Source organism: Apium graveolens, unplaced genomic scaffold (genome assembly GCF_009905375.1).
Source record: "Apium graveolens cultivar Ventura unplaced genomic scaffold, ASM990537v1 ctg7049, whole genome shotgun sequence".
Classification (NCBI taxonomy): domain Eukaryota; kingdom Viridiplantae; phylum Streptophyta; class Magnoliopsida; order Apiales; family Apiaceae; genus Apium; species Apium graveolens.
In genome coordinates, this window is record NW_027419998.1 from 37,608 (window position 1) to 62,339 (window position 24,732).

A 24,732-nucleotide genomic window follows, 5' to 3' on the forward strand; every position below is an offset into this window, starting at 1 on the left:
TTATTCAAAATGCAGATGAACCAGTGTATTACAGAAGGTTAGTGGGGAACCATGTGACATGCATATTATCTATATAGATGACATATAACGAATGGGAATGACATAACTTCCTCTACAGGCGGTAAGACTTGGTTGAGAATATGTTTTCTCGATGGAAAGACTTAGGCGATGCTAGCGAAATAGTTAGAGGAATCACGATAATATAGATAGATAAGAAGATTTCATTGGGCCTAGTCCATAGTACACCATATGACAAAATATTGGGCATCATTTAGAATGCAACAGAGGCAAGTAAGGGGGATACAGTCCCGAGTATCCGTAAGATAGTGATCTCATAGGATAACTGCCCTCAATTATTAGAGGATAAGGGTCCCATCTAGAAAAGTTCCATATGCTTCAGCAATTGGATCTATAATGTATGCAATGATATGTATTTGTCCTGATATTTTGTATGCTTTTAGGCATGGACGAGCAGATACCGGTCTAATCCAGGTGAGGGTCACTGGATAGTTGTCAAGAATATTCTTAGTACTTAAGAGGACTAAAGATTTATTTTTGGTGTAGGAGAAGATAGGGAACTGGTTGTAAATGGTTACATTGATCCTAGTTTCTGAACCTAATTTTTGACAAACAAGGATGATTATGTGTCTGGTTTGTGTTTTGTCTAAATGTAAGTGTTGTTTATCTTGAATAGTTTCATATCAGAATATTGATGATTCTATAATGGAAGCCAACTATATTGGTGCTTTTCGAAATAGCCAAGGAGACTATTTGGGCATGTGCTTAGGCGATATCACCCTTATTAATGAGATTAATGATTAAGGAGATATATATGTAAAGTGCATAGTAATGGTAATATTGCCAGACCCACTGACTAAGGCTTTGTCGCAGAAAAAAGCACGTATGGTCATACAAGTTTCATGAGTATTGGATACATGGGTGATTGGCTCCAGTGCAGTGGGGAGATTGATAGTGTTTGAACCCTAGAGAAAACATTTATAATATTTAGTTTAAGACATTTGGATTTATTAATGTTTATGTTTTATCGATTATTCCCTTTATAATTTATTATGTCTAATTTACTGTGATATAAATGTTAGATTAATAAATATCTTGAGAATATGATATAAATCCTATATCTCTAAGTACGTGAACTTAGAAATAAAATTTTGAGTAATAGTATCAATATATCTAACGGTCCCTAGTCGAGTATTTATTGTATTAACAACAATAAAATGCCTAAGACTGGTGTGATTGTTGAGTGATGATCACATCTCATTGATCATAGGTATTATATATGATACTAAAGTCAAAAACACAGGCAATATAATCTACATGGTGCTGGACATACCAAAGTGAGAATTCTACATGTCTATTGTGTCACATGTGATTCTCACTGTGATAATGATGTAATGGTCCTTAGACTTGAAATCATATATTTTTTATGAGAATAATGTACTTTCATTACATTAAAATTTACGTTTAATCGGGTAATGATAAAAGTATATTTTGGGTATATTATAAATCGTATGAGAAACATGCATGATATAGAAAGGATTTAACTCTCCTAATTTAGGAGTGATATTATTGGACTCTTGTGATAAAACATGTATGTAATAAATTTGATTTTTTCAATTTTTTAATTAAGGGATCTGATGGATTATTTTAGTTTTGATGTATATAGGTTAGTATACATGATTTCTACGAATTTATTGTAATATCTTATTCAATGGAAAATTTCGGAACTCGTCGGAATAATCCATTAGAGTAGGTAATTTCTGAATTAGTTTGTATGTATGTACAGATCTGATGATGTTGTACACCATATTTTTTTTTGTAAAATTATCTGGGAAATTATATATTGCCGGAAAAATATTTCTCGCCGGATTTTATTCGAATTTTGACTGAATTGTTAATTTAGTGATGTTTAGACTCGATTGTTGTGGTATTAATAATGGACCAATTGGATAGAGATAATACGAGATGCATTATAGAATGTTTAGAACGACTTTAGGACCCTGTAAGCTTGCCTGAAATGGCCAGAGTTTTAGCCGTAAATGGTGACCCTTATTACGGTGACCGGTTCTTCAGAAAATAAAATTATAAATAAAACTCGAAATTGCATAAGCAAGTTTTCGAATTAAAATAATTTTGAATTGAAAATTTAATTAAATTAGAATATATTTGCATTTATTTAATTTTAAATAAAAAAACCGGGTTTTTACGGGTGTATTTAGACGTTTTTCTTGTAGTGATCCGACGTTCTGTGTCGTAAGTAACTAACATACAACGATATGTTCCGTTGTAAGTTCATAACACACGATAATTATATTCCTTCGTAAGTTGATTTATATTCTATTGAGAACGGGGGCCCCTGCTTACTAACTTGCGACGAAATTATCCATTCCCCAATCTGCTCGTAAGCATTCTTGTGTTCAAGTGTAAGCTAAAGTCTTACTAGGTTCTTAAAAATTAAAATATTGTAATTGTTTGCCTAGTGCAAATATGACATATTGTATTTTATTCATAAGAATGTTGGTTCTTGACGATCACCATCATGCACATCTAGGAAAGGAAATGCAAGAATAACATTTGTATACTTTACATATGTATATATATGTATATACTTATAAAAAACCCTAGTGTGTAGTTGCATCTCATGTATATGTAATAAGTTATTTCATTTTAAATTGGTTATCGTCAATATTTAATAACTTACTATAAAAACAATAATTAAAGATTATTCATTGACAATTAGAATAATACTTGAAATTTTAATTTTATTAAAGAGAGGTTGTACCAGGTGTATACCAATATAAATAAATATAATTATAAAATACATATAATTTATTAATGGGTTTTTTCATAAATATCCAATTTTACCAAATTTTTTCCAAAATAATACTATCAAATTTTGAAAATATTTTCAAAACTAAGCAACTTTGGAATGATTTTGCAACCAAGTTTGTAAGTTGAATTTTAAAAAATATTTGAAAAAAAATACATTCTGCAAATTTCTAACAACCTAAATTGCAACCTAAAATGCAATGCAACCCAATCTAATGTAAAACGGTTGCACAATTTAAACTAAAATGCAACCTATTATGCAACAGATTGTACTTTTGCAAATATTATCAAACGAAATAGTATTATTAGCAAAAAAAAATCTAAGTTGTTTAAAATTCGGCAAATTATTTTACATAAAATTGAATTTTTGATAAATTCCATTTATTAATTCGTTAATTAAAAAAAATAGAATTTATGAAAATAAATTATATATATGTGTGGTGTATATATATACCCACACACAAAATTAATTCCCACCATGAACTAATAATTTAAAATTATGTGGACATTGTGGAAATAACATTATCATGTGATTAAAACATATAAACCTAAATGGAAACACCAAAATAGTCACTAGAAATTATGCAATATGTTTAAGATATAATATTAATAATATGATTATTACATATATTCCTTTCCAATTATCAAATATATATATATATATACAATATAATTTATTTGTATTTTACTACTAAATAATTTACTCATCCATTTTACTACTTTTTTGATAAGGTTTTAATGTTTAATATCCAACATGTTCATCTACTGTGAAAAAATTATAATTTACAAAGGACAAAATTATTTTTAACATATTAATATCTAATATTTGTACTTTTAAAAATAATATGTTACAATATTTCTGCTTCAATTTTTTTTTAAAAATGATAAAATTTATATATTTGGGTAATAAGAACCTAAAATATGAAGTATGAATCCATTTGCTTAAAATCTATATTATTAGTTTTTAAAATATTGGAAGATTAATAACATAGAATAAATACAAAAATATTAAAAAAGATATAGTTAGTAATATTAAATTAGTAAAATGAGGAAATGGGAGACCCTTGGTTCTGCAACCTAAATATTACAAAATATATTATTTTGCTAATTATCTTATAAGAATATTATTATTCATTAAAATCATTTAAGATTGTTTTAAATTTAATAAGTAGAAAGTGTATTTGCAAGCTAAAGAAACCCTACATGCTAGAGAAATGTACATGTTTTATAGAATAGAATATTTTTTTAATGTTTTATATTCTACATATATCTCCTATTTTGATTAAATGGGACATCTTTTTTATCAACTCGGACATCCTCACATACATACATATTTATTTTATAAAGCCATCTATTTATTATTATTTATGAAGGGGAAAAAATATAGATAGGATTACTAAACAGCTGGATGTAGGGGATATGGTGTTAGAAGGCTTTAATTGTGTATCGGTGAGGCGCCTTCCATTTCAAGAAAATAATATTAAATACAACCAATTAAAATTCGATGGGTTTAAATTCGACCAAAGGCGGTCAAATCCCTTGGACATGGGCTTAAATTCGATCCGAGGCCGGTCGAATTCAAACGATCATATTTAAATGGTCGTATTTGCAACCAATTTTAACCGAAAACGGTTTAAAATTAAAACGGGCGAAACTAAACCGGTCAAATTTAGCCCCTAAATTTGACAAAAAAATCGGGCCGACATTTAGCTATAATAAAAAAGTGGAGGGATTTTCCGCAAAGTAATTTATTTGGATACTGCTAAATTCAACTGATTTCGGTCAAATTTTTATATTTCAAAATGACGGGTGACTTATAAACACTTTCAAAATTTTCGAAAAAAGTGATGGGAAAGACGCTGAGTGCATACAAAAGGGTAGTAAATCACAAAGATACAAGGAGAGAGAAAACACTTGGCCAATAAAGTTGAAATGGATCTTCAAATTTGGTTACCCCCAGAAACAGATGACCACGAAAATGACATGGAGTGCAGTGTTGCAAATTATGATGATGATGACGAGGACGAAGGTGATGATGGTACAAAATGGGAGAAGACCTAGTTCTTTAGGTAGCTTTGGAGAGAAAAGTTTCCGGAGCTACAGATATAAAGAGGAGAAGCAAAAGGCTATGGACTACGTAATAAATTGCAAGTTTAAAGCTCTTGTGTCTCATCTTCTTACATCAGCCGGGGTTGCTCCTTTGGGTAACGACGGAGACAATTGGGTGGATATTGTGACTTCCTTATCTTGGGAAGCTGCTTCCTTTGTGAAGCCTGATATCGGTGCGGGAAAGGCAATGGATCCTGATGGATATGTTAAGGTTAAATGTGTTGCAAGTGGTTCTCGAAGCAATAGGTGATAGCTTAAACCTGTATTTGTTGCTGCTAATGCCCTAATGCTATTGTCAATTGCCTCAAAGCTCTCTGTTCCATTCTAGTAAATATTTCTTGATGACCAGTTGTGGTTCCGACCAACTATCTTGTTTCACTTGTTTGTTAGCTATGAAGTGAAGACCATAGCTCTTTAAATGCATCCTTTCTATATGATGAGAAAACTGTACAAAGTATACAGATATCTTTTTGCTTCTTAATAGTGGAATTTATAATGATCACATTGATGCAGCATAGTTATTGTCATTACAGCCAGTCACTGATGTTGGACGGCACCATTTCTGGAAACTTATATTCGTTTTGATGTGCAGTCAGTTAGTTAGCATGGTATTCAAAAAGCACGCTGCACACAAGCACATGCCAACTAATTACAATAAACCTAGGCTGTTGCTGATCCAGGGTGCTCTTGATCTTTCATTGAGGGGATTGTCATCATTTGAATCAATAAAACAGGTTTCAAGACATAAATAAAGAATTATTAGCGTTTGAATCTTACTACTCTCTATTCAACATCTGTTAATTATGAGTGACGTGGGCAGGAGAAGGATACCCATAAATCCATTATTGAAAGAATAGCGAAGTGCAACCCGAGCATAATTTTAGTTGAAAAAACTGTTTCTCGTGATATACAAGAATCCATCCTTGCAAAAGGAATGACACTAGTTATTGATATGAAACTCCACCGCCTGCAGAGAGTTTCTCGCTGTACTGGTTCAGTAATCTTATCATTAGATACACTGACTGGGAAAAAGCTCAGACAATGTGATTCCTTTCATTTCGAGAAGTTAGTAGAGGAACATATTGCTAGTGGAGAGTGTGGAAAAAAACCCAGCAAGACTTTGATGTTCCTTAGTGGTTGTCCTACACGTCAGGGTTGTACAGTAAGTTCCTCTTTGCTTATGAAGTTTACATCTAGTCTTAACCATACCTTTTTTGAGTTTGCAAAGGGTGCCCTTGTATTTCTTGTTGTTTGACTTTCATTCTAATGCTTAAAAATAAAAAAGAAATTGGAAATCCAAAATTCATTTGTCGTTTAAATAAGCTTCTATTCTACACTCTTTGTAGATGTAACTCGTGAAGATTATTAATATCACATTATTTTTTGTTTCTCAAAATTGTTTGTGATTTTTTTAGTGAATATTGGTGTAGTATGATAAAGGCTTGCAACTATGGTCAATTAGGAATTTAAAATTAGTAACAATTAAGCAGAAAGTTGTTTCCTATTTATTAGAGGTTTTTACTTGTTATAGAAATATTTGCATGAGAGCTCGGGCTCATATCCTCAGGTAAAGCAAATACTCTGTGTTGTCTTGGCATGATACTGGCCAGTTGTAGCTGTTGCGTTCAATTTTTTCATTGTCATGTAAACATGGTAGATCCTCGTGTAGAATAGCTGTTAATTTAATATGTCACTGAATTTACAGAATTTTGGAAAATTTCAGATTTTACTGAAAGGAACAAACAGGGAAGAACTGAAGAAGATTAAACTTGTGGTCCAGTACGCAGTCCTTGTGGCTTATCATTTGATTCTTGAAACGGCTTTCCTTCTAGATCAAAAGGCCATGTTCTCTACCCTCCCTCTTGATAGACTGGTAAATATGTCATCACCTGATCAACGACCATATTTTTTCTCCGGTGAGGCATATGTTCCTTGGCCCGTGGATTCTATTGTTAAAAGTGATTCATCAGGTGCAATTAACATCCACATCGCTGATGGATTTTATAAAGAAGGGACACGAGATGTAGGGTTAAGAGTGATTCCTTGTTGCCTTATGAGCCATATAAACCTCTAGTTTTTACCCCTTTTTTATCAATCTCAGCTTCCATAAACAGAGGCTTTGGTGACAGTTTTCCTCTTTTATCTTCTTCTCAGCAACCTATCTCTACATATTTAGGCATCACTGAAGAGGTTCCTTACAGTCAAGTTCAATCAGCTAATATGCTTTCAACCAATTTAGTGGCAAATGTTAAATCTTATAGTCTAATACAGAATATTAATGGTGAAGAGAAGGCTCTTGATAGTGATAGAACCTCAGTTCAGAGAAAAGCCCAATTGTATACACAAAATTCTGGGGGTGACTATAAAGATCAAACACAGTTTATGGATGATATTAACAGAATGTTTAATGCCGATAGTATCTTAGTACTGATGTCTCGCAGGAATTCCTCCACCGGAAGTATATGTGAGCAGAGTCATTTTTCTCATATTAAGTTCTACCGGAATTTTGATATTCCACTTGGAATATTTTTAAAGGATAACTTACTCAATCAGGTTAGTACAAACTATTTATGTGATTTAAAATTATTTTTGTGCTTTCTTCATATACATATTTATATTAAAATACGTATTGCTTCTATGACCATATAGCCGCTTCTATTTTCAGAGGCTTTTATGTAGCTTGTGCGGTGGATCACCAGAAGCTCATATATATTATTATGCACATCACAGTAAGCAGCTCACAATACATGTTAGACATCATATTACACAAAAGCATCTTCCTGGTGAAACCGATGGAAAAATTTGGATGTGGAGTCGCTGTGGTGATTGTAAACTTCAAAATGGAAAGACACTATCTACAAAAAGAGTCTTAATGTCAGCTACTGCCCGTGGTTTGTCCTTTGGAAAGTTTTTGGAACTTAGCTTAGCGAACCACTTGTCATCTAGTAAAATTCCCATCTGCGGGCATCAATTGCATACTGACTTCCTCTACTTCTTTGGGTATGTGAACTTGTATGAATGTCTATATTGTAAATTGCAGAAATAAATATACAAACAACTATGCCTCAAAGAGACTTGAATCCTCAACCTCTTATTATCGAGAGGAGAGTGGTATCCTCTAAACTATTAGCGGGCATCATTATTTTTGTTTTTCAGAATGAACTATACGATGCATGGGTCCAAAACATCAAAATTCATATAAACTTTTATGCTTTTCCCATCGTGTCTGTAAATATGGTGTACTCATTCACTTATCTGTTATTAGAATGCTCAATGCTGGGTCATGCTTGCCTTTCTTAGGTTTTTTTCAAATACCACCTTGTTACTAATCCATATTTCATTGATGTTGTTCACATTGCAGATTGGGGACAATGGTTGCAATGCTCAGATATTCACGGGTTATGAAATATTTCTAGTGGCTCTGTAATGTTTCTGTGAGCAATGAGGCAATGATTTAAGAAATATTTACTCTTATCCTGCTTAAATTGATGTTGATCTTTCTTCCTATATAGATATCAAACTTGAATGAGGAAGTAATTGAAGTATTCCTTGAAGCCGAGACACTTTTGAAGGACATCAGTTTGCATTTTGAAGGATCAAAACTCAAAATTCAAGGATCACTGAGAGAATTCTCGGATATTGTGGAGATGTTGAGGCAGGAAAGACGCCAATTTGAGGTTTGTGCTTCTTACTTATAAAACTCTTTGCACTTTGGCCGGAAAGTATAATGACTTTAACAAATTAATGTTATAGGTTCTTGTGAAATAGAAAATGTGCGTGTAAAAGAAATTATTTATAGTGCTAGTTATTGTAGTAATAACACTTGCATTAAATGAGAGAAGAATAAAAATTATAAATACAAAATTTTAAAAATAATATTTTTCAAACTACAAATATTGACTATCAACTTTTTATTAAATATAAAAATTATAATGATGAATATTTGTATAAATAAAATTAATTTTGAATAAGAAAAAATTAGTGAATAATATGGAACTATTGAAAATTTTTAATAAGAAAGGAAGAAAGAGAATGAGAAATGGGTAACAGATATAATTAGTGGAGGTAATAAAAAAGAGAAAGATTGAAAATAAATTAAATGAGGAGATGATTGTTAGTGGAAGATGATATCAACAAAATTAACGAGAGTTTGACACATATGATTAAAACTCTTAAATGAGAACTTAACACATTAGATATGATGATGTCATCTATACTTTATTTTAGTATAATGTAGATTATATATTTATATATAAGGATAACATTCATCACATGTAAAAATATTTATGGTGAAAAATATTTTTAAAATAATCGAAACACAAATTCAGAACTAAACGCCAGTTAAACTGAAGTTTGATTGTTAAAATGGAAAACCAAATAACATTATTTTGATATGAAACTTTGGTTATATCACTAATATATATATATATATTGGCATCGATATGGTTGGATCGATAAACAATATTTTTAAATTAATCGAAACACAAATTCAGGACTAAACACTAATTAACTACTAGTCAAACTGAAGTTTGACTCTTAAAATGGCAAATAAAATAAAATTATTTTGATATGAAACTTTGGTTATATCACTAATATATATATTTATTGACATCCATACGGTTAGATCGACGAAAAATATTTTTAAAATAATTGAAACACAAATTCAGGACTAAACGTTAGTTAGCTATACTAGTCAAACTGAAATATGACTGTTAAAATGACAAACCAAATAAAATTTTTTTGATATGAAACTTTGGTTATATCATTACTATATATATTTATTGACATCCATATGGTTAGATTGATGAAAAATATTTTAAATTAATCGAAACACAAATTCAGGACTAAACACTAGTTAGCTGGACTAGTCAAACTAAAGTTTGACTGTTAAAATGACAAACCAAATAAAATTATTTTGATATGAAACTTTGGTTATATAACTAATATATATGTTAATTGACATCCATACGGATAGATCGAGGAAAAATATTTTTAAAATAATTAAAATACTAATTCAGGATTAAACGCTAGTTAGCTGGACTAGTCAAACTACTGTTAAGATGCCAAACCAAATAAAATTATTTTTATATGAAACTTTGCTTATATCACTAATATATATATATATCTATTGACATCCATACGGTTGGATCGTTGAAAAATATTGTTTAAAAAATTGAAACATCATTTCATGAATAAACTCTATTTAGTTGTACTAGTTACATTGCGGCTTGACTGTTAAATTGGCAAACCAAATAAAATTATTTGGATATGAAACTTTGGTTATATCACTAATATATATATATCTATTAACATTCATATGGATAGATCAATAAAGAATATTTTTAAAATAATCAAAATACAAATTCAGGATTGAACACTAGTTAGCTAAACTAGTCAAACTGAAGTTTGACTGTTTAAATGGAAAACCGAATAAAATTATTTTTATATGAAACTTTGGTTATATCACTAATATATATATTAGTTGACATCCATATGGATATATCGATGAAAAATATTTTTAAAATAATCAAAATACAAATTCAGGACTAAACGCTAGTTAGCTGGACTAGTCAAACTGAAGTTTGACTGTTAAGATGACAAACCAAATAAAATTATTTTGATATGAAACTTTGGTTATATCTCTAATATATATATTTATTGACATCCATACGGTTAGATCGATTAAAATATTTTTAAAATAATCGAAACACAAATTCAGGACTAAACACTAGTTAGCTAGACTAGTCAAACTAAAGTTTGACCGGTAAGATGGCAAACCAAATAAAATTATTTTGATCTGAAATTTTGCTTATATCACTAATATATATATATATATATATATATATATATATATATATATATATATATATATATATATATATATATATATATATATTGACATCCATACGGTTGGATCGTCGAAAAATATTGTTTAAAAAATCCAAACATCATTTCATGAATAAACGCTAGTTTGTTGTACTAGTTACAGTGAAGCTTGACTATTAAAATGGCAAATCAAATAAAATTATTTGGATATGAAACTTTAGTTATATCACTAATATATATCTATTGACATCCATATTTTAAATTCAAATATAAAATATAAACATATTCAATAAATATGTATTTTATATTAATAATAGTTGGGTAATGGCAATGTTAAAAAGGAAGAGGAAGAGAACGGTGAAGATACCAATTTTTTAAAAATATTTTTAAAAAAATTGAAACATCAATTGAGGAATAAATACTAATTAGCTCTACTAGTCAAACTGAAATTTGACTGTTAAAAAGTCGGCATTGTAAGGACTTATAAATTGGGACTTATAAATTGGTTAATTTTTGATTTTTAGTTTTGTTTTGCACCTACCTTTCTTGCGTGAGAGAGGTAGTACGCCTAATTTATCTATAGGCTTTACTATCCGAGTTGGACTCATTGAGTTGTGCTGGCCCAAATAATTATTATTTAGCTAAAAAATTGAAAAATTGACAAATATAATAGATTGATAAATAAATGGACAATGGTGGTAGTTGTTGATCACAAGCAAATTGCTACATATTATTGGAAAATGTAATCGAGATTCAAATTTATTACTAAGACTGGTCGTTATATATTAGTGGAAGAAACTTAAAACTTTTTACATATTTTAAATTCAAATATAAAATATAAATATATTCCATGAATATGTATTTTATCTAAATAATAGTTGGGCAATGGTAGAGAGGAAAAATCAGATGCATTTTTTATTTTAAATAATATTTATTTTTAATATCCTAATTTTAATATTAATTTATAAGTTAATATATATATTATATTATATAGTAATTTATTTTAATAGTAATATATTTAATTGGTCTGGGAAATTTGCAAAGCCCATTCAAAAGGCTATATACTATACTGTTGGATTGAATATGATGTTTAACATCAATAAAAGCACATCTTTCTCTGTCTTAATAAAACCCTGATTTAGAGTTCAGCCGCTTCTCTTCTATTTTGTAATTTAGTATCTCTCTCTCCAATTTGTAGTTTTGATGTGTGTCCTTGAAAGATGATGTGCAACTAAAGTCGGGGGAGGTGGGAATGGTGGAAGCTCCTTTACAAACTCTGTTTTCCTTAGATTTTAAGAAGCTTCTCCACCTCTGTTTTCATGTATTTTGCCCCCCCTCTCTCCCCTCTCTCCGATAACTATTTAAGTCAGCTGGCCAGACTTGGTCTTTTAGCCGTCGTGGGACGACGGAGATGGCAGAGGCTCCTCCGCGGAATCGGTCAAGCTTTCGGTCGCTATCTTTCCCTTTTGAAATTCATGGCTTTGCTGGTTTATGTAATAAGTAACATTATGGAGTTTGTTAATTCGTCTGGATGGGGTCGAATTTAATATCTTATATTTGACAAGATACGGTCGAGTTTAATATTTGGGCGGGCTTTTTAAAATATTTCAGAAATTTTAATTATTTGGGCGGGATTTTCAAATTTTAAGTGTAAAATCAATTTTGACAGGTGTCGGTTGAATTTGGACGGTTGAATTTAGCGGTCGAATTTAACCGATCATATTTAGACGGTCGTATTCATACTAAATACAACCGACTACTAAATATCACTCCCATATGTACAACCGGGACTAAAATTGGTCGTATTTAGCTAAATACTACTGCTGGCGGTCGTATTTAGTTAAATACGACCGATTTTGAGCCGGTAGTATTTAGCCGTTTTTCTTGTAGTGACATGTGTGCAAACATATGACCCCAAATCAATTGAGTTAAATGCCCATTTCATTATATTTTGATAACATCAACACTGAGCTACATATATACTTGTTTCTTTATTTTGGGTAACTAAACTTATACTATAATTTAATATTATTGTAAGACTTGGGTAATTAGCTCATTACCATATAATAACTTTATGCTTAAATTCACTATCTCTTTATTTTTTTATTATACAGTAGAAATGGGTAATACCTGCATGCTTAATTATAAAAATAAAAATAATATTAGAAGCCTCACTTATTTTTCATTTCTTTTTCCTTCAATTATTTGATTTACAAAGGGGAATCTTATTTTATTTGCAGGTACGCGATTATAAGTATAATATTTTTTGCTATATTTTCGCTTTTTTATAATTTTTTTATAGTTTGTTTATATTTCTTTTGTCAATGAAAAGGAGAATAGATACACAGCATGACATGGGATGTCAAGTAATAAAGAACAGTAAGGAGGAGTATATTATAATTAATATTATAAAAATGTCTATCTGCGACCAAGTTTATCAGTGACCGCAAAATCAGTAGCTATTTTTTTGGATCAACGACGGGTTTCAGCGACCGCGGCCAAAGTCGTCGCTAACCGGACTTTAGCGACGGCCGGTGGTCGCTAATAGGACAGAAATATTAAATCATTCCATTAAAAAAACCGTGAAAAACTGGCGGTAATTTATTAGCTATTGATTTTTATTTGCGACCGACGTTGGTTGCGGAAAATGCCACACCAGCAACAAAATCAAGGACTTTAATCAATAGCTAAACCGGAGACCAAATAAAGGCGGCGACCAGTGGCTTTCTGCGATCGAGGTCCGTCGCCAATAATTTTTTTATTTTATAAGTTGTTTAAAGTTTTGGCGCGCTATTTAATTAGCAATCAAAGCACATCTACGACCGAATGTAGTCACAAATACGAAATAATGAAAAATACAATTTTTTAATTATAAATAGTATTTTATTTATATATTTTTTAAATCAAATTGTTATTAAAATATGTCTTAAATTTGTTTTAATAAGAAAGAATTAAAAATATATTTTTTAAATTTAGAAAATAAAATTGACGCAATATTTTAGACACCGAGAAATATTTCAAATCGAGTGCGATTACAGATTTCAAGTATTTAAAATATATTTTTTTTAACTTTAAATAGTATGTTATTTATATGTAGCATTTTTAAATCAAATTATAATTAAAAAAATATCTTAAAATTTAGTTTCTAATTCTTTTGAAATATTCAAAGAATATAAGGTAGAAACGCAAACAGAGAAAAATATAAAAGTTTTACGATCAGGTCGTGGAAGAGTATACTTAAGCCTCAAATTCAAGAGTTTATTGAAGGAGTGTGATATTGTATCACAACTTACTCCTTCTGGAACACCTCAATTGAATAGATATTCTGAGAGAAGAAATCGTACATTATTGGACATGTTGCGATCGATGATGAGTCAAGCGGATCTTTCAATAAGTTTGTAGGGTTATGCTCTAGAAATGGCTGCTTACACGTTTAACCGAGTTCCGAAAAAAAGCGGTTCAAAAGACTCCATATGAGATATGGACTGATAAACTTCATAGCATGTCATTTATAAAAATTTAGGGACGTGAAGCATTTGTAAAACGTTTAGCCTCTGACAAGTTTGGACCAAAATTAGATGATGCTATATTGTGGGATATCCAAGTAAGACTAGGGTATAAAATTTTATAATTCTTCTGAGAACAAAGTGTTTGTTGCTCGGACGGATGTATTTTTTCAGGGAGAACTACTTTCTAAGAAAATTAGTGGGAGGACAATACATCTTGGTGAAGATCGAGAACCACATGATAAAATTGAACCACAGATGGAACAAGATTAGGATGTACATCAAACTATAGAAATTAATCATGTTTAGGAAACACGGGTTATTCATAGATCAAGTAGGATTCACCATGACCCCGAGAAAAAATATGGATTTATTTTGACTCGAAATGGTAATGCGATGCTTAGGATAATGATAAGCATCTCACCTATCAAGATTCTATGAACGGTCCAAACTTCGAGAGATGGATGGAGGCCATGAAATCCGAGATGGAATCTATGTATCAAAATAAAGTATTGACTTTTGTTGATCCACACTAAGGGGTAAACCCTATAGGGTGCAAGTGGAAAACTGACATGGATGGTAAAGTACATACATATAAGGCGCGACTAGTGGCTTATTATGATATATATTATGATGAAACTTTTTGAACAGTTGCTATGGTCAAGTCCATTAGGATTTTGTTAGGAATAGCTGCTTACTTTGACTACGAGATTTGGCAAATGGATGTCAAAACCGCTTTCTTATATGAGAGCCTTGAAGAGGATGTATATATGATACAAATTGAGGGTTTTGTCGATCCAAAGTTTGCTAAGATGGTTTGTAAGTTGCTTTTATCTATTTATAGGTTAAAGAAAGCCTAAAGTAGATGGAATATTCATTTTGATGAAACAGTCAAAGAGTTTACTTTATTCAAAATGCAGATGAACCGTGTATTTACAAGAAGGTTAGTGGGAACCATGTGACATTCATATTATTCTATATAGATGACATATAACGAATAGGGAATGACATAACTTCTCTACAGGCTGTTAAGACTTGGTTGAGAAATAGTTTCTCGATGAAAAACTTAGGCGATGCTAGCTAAATATTGAGAATCACGATATATATAGATAGATAAGAAGATTAATTGGCCTAAGTCATAGTACACATATTGACAAAATATTGCATCATTTTAGAATGCAAGAGGCAAGTAGGGGATACGTCCCGATGTATCGTAAGATAGTGATCTCATAGGATAACTGCCCTAAATTATTAGATGATAAGGGTCATCTTAGAAAAGTTCCATATGCTTCAGCAATTGGATCTATAATGTATGCAATGATATGTATTTGTCCTGATATTTTGTATGCTTTTAGCATGACGAGCAGATACCGGTCTAATCCAGGTGAGGGTCACTGGATAGTTGTCAAGAATATTCTTAAGTACTTAAAGAGGACTAAAGATTTATTTTTGGTGTATGGAGAAGATAGGGAACTGGTTGTAAATGGTTACATTGATCCTAGTTTCTGAACCTAATTTTTGGACAAACAAGGATGATTATGTGTCTGGTTTGTGTTTTGTCTAAATGTAAGTGTTGTTATCTTGAATAGTTCATATCAAGAATATTGATGATTCTATAATGGAAGCCAACTATATTGGTGCTTTCGAAATAGCCAAGGAGACTATTTGGGCATGTGCTTAGGCGATATCACCTTATTAATGAGATTAATGATTAAGGAGATATATATGTAAAGTGCATAGTAATGGTAATATTGCAGACCCACTGACTAAGGCTTTGTCGCAGAAAAAGCACGATGGTCATACAAGTTTCATGAGTATTGGATACATGGGTGATTGGCTCCAGTGCAAGTGGGAGATTGATAGTGTTTGAACCCTAGAGAAAACATTATAATATTTTAGTTTAAGACATTTGGATTATTAATGTTTATGTTTTATCGATTATTCCCTTTATAATTTATTATGTCTTAATTTACTGTGATATAAATGTTAGATTAATAAATATCCTTAGAATATGATATAAATCCTATATCTCTAAGTACGTGACTTAGAAATAAAATTTTGAGAATAGTATCAATATATCTAAAGGTCCCTAGTCGAGTATTATTATTAACAGACAATAAAAATGCATTAAGACTGGTGTGATTGTTGAGTGATGATCACATCTCATTGATCATAGGTATTTTATATGATACTAAAGTCAAAAACACAGGCAAATATAAATATACATGGTGCTGGACATACCCAAAGTGAGATTCTACATGTCTATTGTGTCACATGTGATTCTCACTGTGATAATGATGTAATGGTCCTTAGACTTGAAATCAATATATTTTTTTATGAGAATTAATGTACTTTCATTACATTAAAATTTACGTTTAATCGGGTAATGATAAAAGTATATTTTGGGTATATTATAAATCGTATGAGAAACATGCATGATATAGAAAGGATTTAACTCTCCTAATTTTAGGAGTGATATTATTGGACTCTTGTCATAAAACATGTATGTAATTAAATTTGATTTTTCAATTTTTTAATTAAGGGATCTGATGGATTATTTTAGTTTTGATGTATATAGGTTAGTATACATGATTTCTACGAATTTTATTGTAATATCTTATTCAATGGAAAATTTTCGGACTCGTCGGAATAATCATTAGAGTAGGTAATTTCTGAATTAGTTTGTATGTATGTACAGATCTGATGATGTTGTACACCATATTTTTTTTGTAAATTATTCTGGGAAATTATATTATTGCCGGAAAAATATTTCTCGCCGGATTTTATTCGAATTTTGACTGAATTGTTAATTTAGTGATGTTTAGACTCGATTGTTGTGGTATTAATAATGGACAATTGGATAAAGATAATACGAGATGCATTATAGAATGTTTAGAACGACTTTATGACCCTGTAAGCTTGCCTGAAATGGCCAGAGTTTTAGCCGTAAATTGACCCTTATTACGGTGACCGGTTCTTCAGAAAATAAAATTATAAATAAAATCGAAATTGCATAAACAAGTTTTCGAATTAAAATAATTTTGAATTGAAAATTTAATTAAATTAGAATATATTTTGCATTTATTTAATTTTAAATAAAAAACCGGGTTTTTAACGGGTCGTATTTAGACGTTTTTCTTGTAGTGATCCGACGTTCTGTGTCGTAAGTAACTAACATACAACGATATGTTCCGTTGTAAGTTCATAACACACGATAATATATTCCTTCGTAAGTTGATTTATTATTCTATTGAGAACGGGGGCCCCTGCTTACTAACTTGCGACGAAATTATCCATTCCCCAATATGCTCGTAAGCATTTCTTGTGTTCAAGTGTAAGCTAAAGTCTTACTAGGTTTCTTAAAAATTAAAATATTGTAATTGTTTGCTAGTGCAAATATGACATATTGTATTTTATTCATAAGAATATTGGTTCTTGACGATCACCATCATGCACATCTAGGAAAGGAAATGCAAGAATAACATTTGTATACTTTACATATGTATATATATGTATATACTTATAAAAACCCTAGTGTGTAGTTGCATCTCATGTATATGTAATAAGTTATTTCATTTTAAATTGGTTATCGTCAATATTTAATAACTTACTATAAAAACAATAATTAAAGATTATTCATTTGACAATTAGAATAATACTTGAAATTTTAATTTTATTAAAGAGAGGTTGTACCAGGTGTATACCAATATAAATAAAATATAATTATAAAATACATATAATTTATTAATGGGTTTTTTCATAAATATCCAAGTTTTACCAAATTTTTCCAAAATAATACTATCAAATTTTGAAAATATTTTCAAAACTAAGCAACTTTGGAATGATTTTGCAACCAAGTTTGTAAGTTGAATTTTAAAAAATATTTGAAAAAAAATAGATTCTGCAAATTTCTAACAACATAAATTGCAACCTAAAATGCAATGCAACCCAATCTAATGTAAAGGGTTGCACAATTTAAACTAAAATGCAACCTATTATGCTACAGATTGTACTTTTGCAAATATTATCAAAACGAAATAGTATTTTAGCAAAAAAAATCTAAGTTGTTAAAATTCGCAAATTATTTTACATAAAATTGAATTTTTGATAAATTCCATTTATTAATTCGTTAATTAAAAAAATATAATTTATGAAAATAAATTATATATATATGTGTGTGTATATATATACACACACACAAAATTAATCCCACCATGAAACTAATAATTTAAAATTATGTGACATTGTGGAAATAAATTATCATGTGATTAAAATATATAAACCTAAATGGAAACACCAAAAATAGTCACTAGAAATTATGCAATATGTTTAAGATATAATATTAATAATATGATTATTACATATATTCCTTTCCAATTATCAAATATATATATATATATACATATATAATTTATTTGTATTTTACTACTAAATAATTTACTCATCCATTTTACTACTTTTTTGATAAGTTTTTAAATGTTTAATATCCAACATGTTCATCTACTGTGAAAAAATTATAATTTACAAAGGACAAAATTATTTTTAACATATTAATATCTAATATTTGTACTTTTAAAAATAATATGTTACAAATATTTCTGCTTCAATTTTTTTTTAAAAATGATAAAATTTATATATTTGGGTAAAAGAACCTAAAATATGAAGTATGAATCCATTTGCTTAAAATCTATATTATTAGTTTTTAAAATATTGGAAGATTAATAACATTAGAATAAATACAAAAATATTAAAAAAAAATATAGTTAGTAATATTAAATTAGTAAAATGAGGAAATGGGAGACCTTGTTCTGCAACCTAAATATTACAAAATATATTATTTTGCTAATTATCTTATAAGAATATTATTAATTCATTAAAATCATTTAAGATTGTTTAAATTTAATAAGTAGAAAGTGTATTTGCAAGCTAAAGAAACCCTACATGCTAGAGAAATGTACATGTTTTATAGAATAGAATATTTTTTAATGTTTTATATTCTACATATATCTCCTATTTTTGATTAAATGGGACATCTTTTTTTATCAACTCGGACATCCTACATACATACATATTTATTTTATAAAGCCATCTATTTATTATTATTTATGAAGGGGAAAAAATATAGATAGGATTACTAAACAGCTGGATGTAGGGGATATGGTGTTAGAAGGCTTTAATTGTGTATCGGTGAGGCGCCTTCCATTTCAAGAAAATAATATTAAATACAACCAATTAAAATTCGACTGGGTTAAATTCGACCAAAGGCGGTCAAATCCCTTGGACATGGCTAAATTCGACCGGCCTCGGTCGAATTCAAACGATCATATTTAAATGGTCGTATTTGCAACCAATTTTAACCGAAAACGGTTAAAATTAAAACGGGCGAAACTAAACCGGTCAAATTTAGCCCCTAAATTTGACAAAAAAAATCGGGCCGAATTTAGCTATAATAAAAAAGTGGAGGGATTTTCCCGCAAAGTAATTTATTTGGAACTGCTAAATTCAACTGATTTCGGTCAAATTTTATATTTCAAAATGACGGGTGACTTATAAACACTTTCAAAATTTTCGAAAAAAGTGAGGGAAAGACGCTGAGTGCATACAAAAGGGTAGTAAATCACAAAGATACAAGGAGAGAGAAAACACTTGGCCAATAAAGTTGAAATGGATCTTCAAATTTGGTTACCCCCAGAAACAGATGACCACGAAAATGACATGGAGTGCAGTGTTGCAAATTATGATGATGATGACGAGGACGAAGGTGATGATGGTACAAAATGGAGAAGACCTAGTTCTTTAGGTAGCTTTGGAGAGAAAAGTTTCCGGAGCTACAGATATAAAGAGGAGAAGCAAAAGGCTATGGACTACGTAATAAATTGCAAGTTTAAAGCTCTTGTGTCTCATCTTCTTACATCAGCCGGGGTTGCTCCTTGTTGGGTTTTTAATTTAAGCTTGTTATTTTATTTAATGTAAGTTTCTTTTTACACATGCACGTGCCTGTTACTGCTGCATGTCTAGAGATCAGCTTGTGGAATTAGTCTTCACGTAGTAGAGATTTTATAGGAGTCCAGAGAAATAATCGTGTGTTTCAGTCGTGTTAGGAGAATCAGTTGTGTCCCTGGTTTTTAGCCATTATCAGCTAAACCAATCTCTTATATTGTACTGTTCTTCTTTTGAAATAATAACAGACTCTTACTAGTGCATCTATCTTGTTTTCTCTCAGATAAAGAAACACTTATATATATATAAACTGGTATATACAGGTGCTATTTTTAACATTCTGGTATCAGAGCTAGCAACCTGTGAATGCCCAAATATATGCCAAGAATGACTACGATCGAGACAAGCAAAGTAAAGGAAGGTGCAGTCAGTTTGAGCTATCCCATGCTATCAAGAGGAAACTACACAGCATGGTCTTTAAAGATGAAAGTGTTTATGCAGGCACACGGTGTTTGGGATGCAGTGGAGCCAAAAGACGACACGGCGAAGGTCGAGGACAGAATGGACAAGATCGCACTCGCTGCGATATATCAAGCCATACCTGAGGACATTCTCTTGTCCGTTGCTGAAAAACAGACGGCTAAAGAAGCTTGGGATTCCATAAAAACCATGTGCCTGGGAGCAGAACGAGTAAAGAAAGCGAAGGTACAGACTCTAAAAACCGAGTTCGAGATGCTGAACATGAAAGACACGGAATCCCTAGATGATTTCTGCATGAAGCTACATGGCCTGGTGACGAATATACGAGCCCTAGGTGAAACTATTGAGGAGGAATATGTGGTGAAAAAATTGCTCAGAGCAGTACCCTCAAAGTTTCTACAAATAGCGTCCACCATTGAACAGTTTGGGAATCTGGAAACTATGACGGTCGAGGAGGCTGTTGGATCGCTTAAGGCACATGAAGAAAGAATACGTGGCCAAGTAGAGGTCAGTGGAGGGCAGTTGCTGCTCACAGAAGAAGAATGGTTGAAAAGAGAAGGCGAGGAGAGCAAGTTATTGCTCACTAGAGAGGAATGGCTCAAGCGAGGGAGCAAGGGAGGATTAGAGTCTGGGCAACGTTTTAAAAATAACAATGACTATCGTGGAAGGGACAATAATCGACTGGTGCGAGATAAGAGCCGAGTCAGATGTTTTAACTGTCAACTACATGGACACTATGCAGCAGAGTGTCGCAAACCGCGACGTGACAGAGATCAAAAACAGGAGGTTAACATAGCCCAGATTCAAGATGATGAACCAGCTCTGTTGCTAACAGAGCGTGAAGAGGAAAATGCTAGTGTGATGTTGAATGAAGAAAGGATAGCCCCAAAGTTGAACACTGCTGAAAATGAAAAGGCAAAAGGTGACTCAAACTTGTGGTACTTAGACAATGGCGCAAGCAACCACATGACGGGTCAAAAATCAAAATTCAGAGAACTGGATGAGAAGATAACTGGACAAGTCAAATTTGGAGATGGTTCAACAGTTCATATCAAAGGGAAGGGAAACATAGTGCTGAACTGCAAGAACGGGGAGGAGCGTGTTTTAAATGAGGTATATTATATCCCTACACTTCGTAGTAATATCATTAGCCTCGGTCAATTATCTGAATCTGGAAATGAGGTTGTTTTACGTGGTGACTATCTGTTTGTTCGAGACTTGAATGGAAATCTGCTTATGAAAGTAAGACGTTCTCACAATAGGCTCTATAAAATTATTATTGAGAACAGCAAATCTAAATGCATGTTGTCTAAGTCAGATGAGTCTTCGTGGCTTTGGCATTCGAGACTAGGACATGTTAATTTCAGGGCTATGAATCTGATGTCCACAAGTAAAATGGTATATGGCATGCCAAATGTGAATCAGCCTAAAGAACCATGTACAGGCTGCCTAATGTCGAAGCAAACCAGGAACCCGTTTCCATCACAGTCGAACTATAGTACAAAAAGAGTCTTGGAATTGATATATGGTGACCTCTGTGGCCCGATAACACCAACAACTCCTGCAGGAAACAAGTACTTTTTTCTATTGGTGGATGATTTCAGCCGTGCCATGTGGGTTTTCATGTTAAAAACCAAAGACGAAGCCTTCGAGGTTTTTAAAAGATTCAGAGCACAAGTTGAAGATGGTATGGAAAAGAAAATAAAAACATTGAGAACTGATAGAGGAGGGGAGTTCATGTCCAAGCAATTCATGTCTTATTGTGAGGAAGCTGGAATCAACAGGCAATTCACGGCCCCTTTCTCTCCACAGCAGAATGGAATCGTGGAGCGGAGGAATAGAACTGTGGTAGAAATGGCTAGAAGCTTTTTAAAGGAGAAACGCTTACCCTCTATGTTCTGGGGTGAGGCAGTTCGTCATTCTGTGTATATCCTTAACAGATTGCCGACGAGAGCTGTGTCCGATATTACTCCATATGAAGCCTGGTCAGGTTACAAGCCACAGATCGGACATATCCGAGTTTTCGGCTGTGTTGCCCACATGAAGATTCCAAATGCATACACAAAAAAACTCGATGATCGTAGTAAGCCTGTAATTCATCTCGGCAAAGAGCCAGGTACAAAAGCATACAGGGTGTATGATCCAGTGGCAAACACAATCCATGTAAGTCGAGACTTGGTCTTTGAGGAATCTAAAATGTGGTCGTGGGAGAAACATAAGGAAGTGCAGATCACTCACCCTGAAATGTTTGTTGTTCAGAACATATCTGTGACAGAATCAGCCGAGAATACAAGCGAGGAGGAAACATTCACATCTCAAAGTGCGAGCTCAGACAATACAAATGAACATACAACAGAAACTGAAAACTCTCAATCATCTGAGACACTCTCTGATCTAGATTCCACCAGCAGCGAACCCAGAAACTACAGATCATTGACAGATATTTATGACAATACAGAAGAGATAGAGCTTGACGAAGAACTGTACCTCATGGGAGTGGATGAGCCTGTGTGCTATGAACAGGCAGCAAAAGAAACGGAGTGGAGGAAAGCTATGAAGAAAGAGATGGAGGCTGTTGAGAAAAATAAAACTTGGGAGTTGACAGAGTTACCTGCTGGACATAAGGCTATTGGTCTGAAGTGGATATTCAAATTGAAGAAGGATGCTAACGGAAGAATTGTGAAACACAAGGCTAGAATCGTGGCTAAAGGATATGTACAGAAACATGGGGTTGACTTCGAGGAAATCTTCGCACCTGTAACTCGACTTGAAACCGTCAGATTGCTTCTTGCTTTGGCTGCTAAAAATGGTTGGGAGGTGCACCATCTTGATGTAAAAACGGCATTCCTCAACGGGGAGATTCTTGAGGAAGTCTACGTCTCTCAACCGGAAGGGTTTAAGAAAGCGGGCCAGGAGCACTTAGTATACAAGCTGTTAAAAGCTTTGTATGGGCTACGACAAGCGCCCCGGGCATGGTATGCGAAATTAAACAAATGCCTTGAGGAACTGGGATTCATGAGATGTCCTGTTGAACATGCTGTTTACACCAAAAGGGAGGGAGATGAGTTTCTGATCGTGGGTGTATATGTGGATGACTTACTAGTGACGGGTACAAGTGTGTCAATCATTCAAGACTTCAAGGCAAAGATGAGCAGCAGATTCGAAATGAGTGATCTAGGGAGATTATCCTATTACTTAGGAATTGAAGTCGAGCAAGGTGCTGATTACATAGAATTGAAGCAAGCAGCGTACGCAAAAAAAATTCTAGAGAAAGCAGGATTGGCAGGCTGCAATCCAGTCAAATACCCGATGGATCCCAAGGAATCAATGTCAAAGGATGAGAACGGTAAGCCTGTGAATTCTACTCTGTTCAAAAGTATAGTAGGTGGGTTACGTTACCTTGTAAATACGAGGCCAGATATTGCTTTTTCGGTTGGGATGGTGAGTAGGTTTATGGAAAAGCCCACCACGATGCACATGAATGCAGCAAAGAGAATTCTGCGCTACATAAAGGGTACAATTGATTTTGGCCTGGTATACACAAAGGAAGGTGGAAACAATATTCTCACTGGTTATTCTGACAGCGATATGGGTGGTTTTGTTGTTGACAGAAGAAGTACTGGAGGCATGGTATTCTACCTGAATGAAAGTTTAGTGACCTGGGTATCTCAAAAACAACGGTGCATTGCTCTCTCATCCTGCGAGGCGGAGTTCATGGCAGCAACAGCGGCTGCGTGCCAAGCTATTTGGTTACGGAACCTGTTGAAACAAATAACTGGAGATTTTGTTAGTCCTGTGGTTATATACATAGACAACAAATCCGCGATCGATTTGGCCAAAAATCCAGTGTTTCATGGCCGTAGCAAACACATAGATATCCGCTATCATTTTATCCGTGAATGCATTGAAAGGGGTGAGATAATTGTCAAGCATGTCAGCACGGAGTTTCAGCGAGCAGATGTGTTAACGAAGAGCCTCACTACTGTTAAATTTGAGAGAATGCGGAAACTACTGGGAGTGAAGG

The 24,732-nt window shown here is 32.4% G+C and overlaps 1 pseudogene; it reads left to right on the forward strand.

Moving 5' to 3' along the window:
• The first annotated feature begins 4,706 nt into the window (after window positions 1–4,706).
• LOC141703733 (putative 1-phosphatidylinositol-3-phosphate 5-kinase FAB1D) lies at window positions 4,707–8,739 on the forward strand (annotated as a pseudogene).
• Window positions 8,740–24,732: the final 15,993 nt, after the last annotated feature.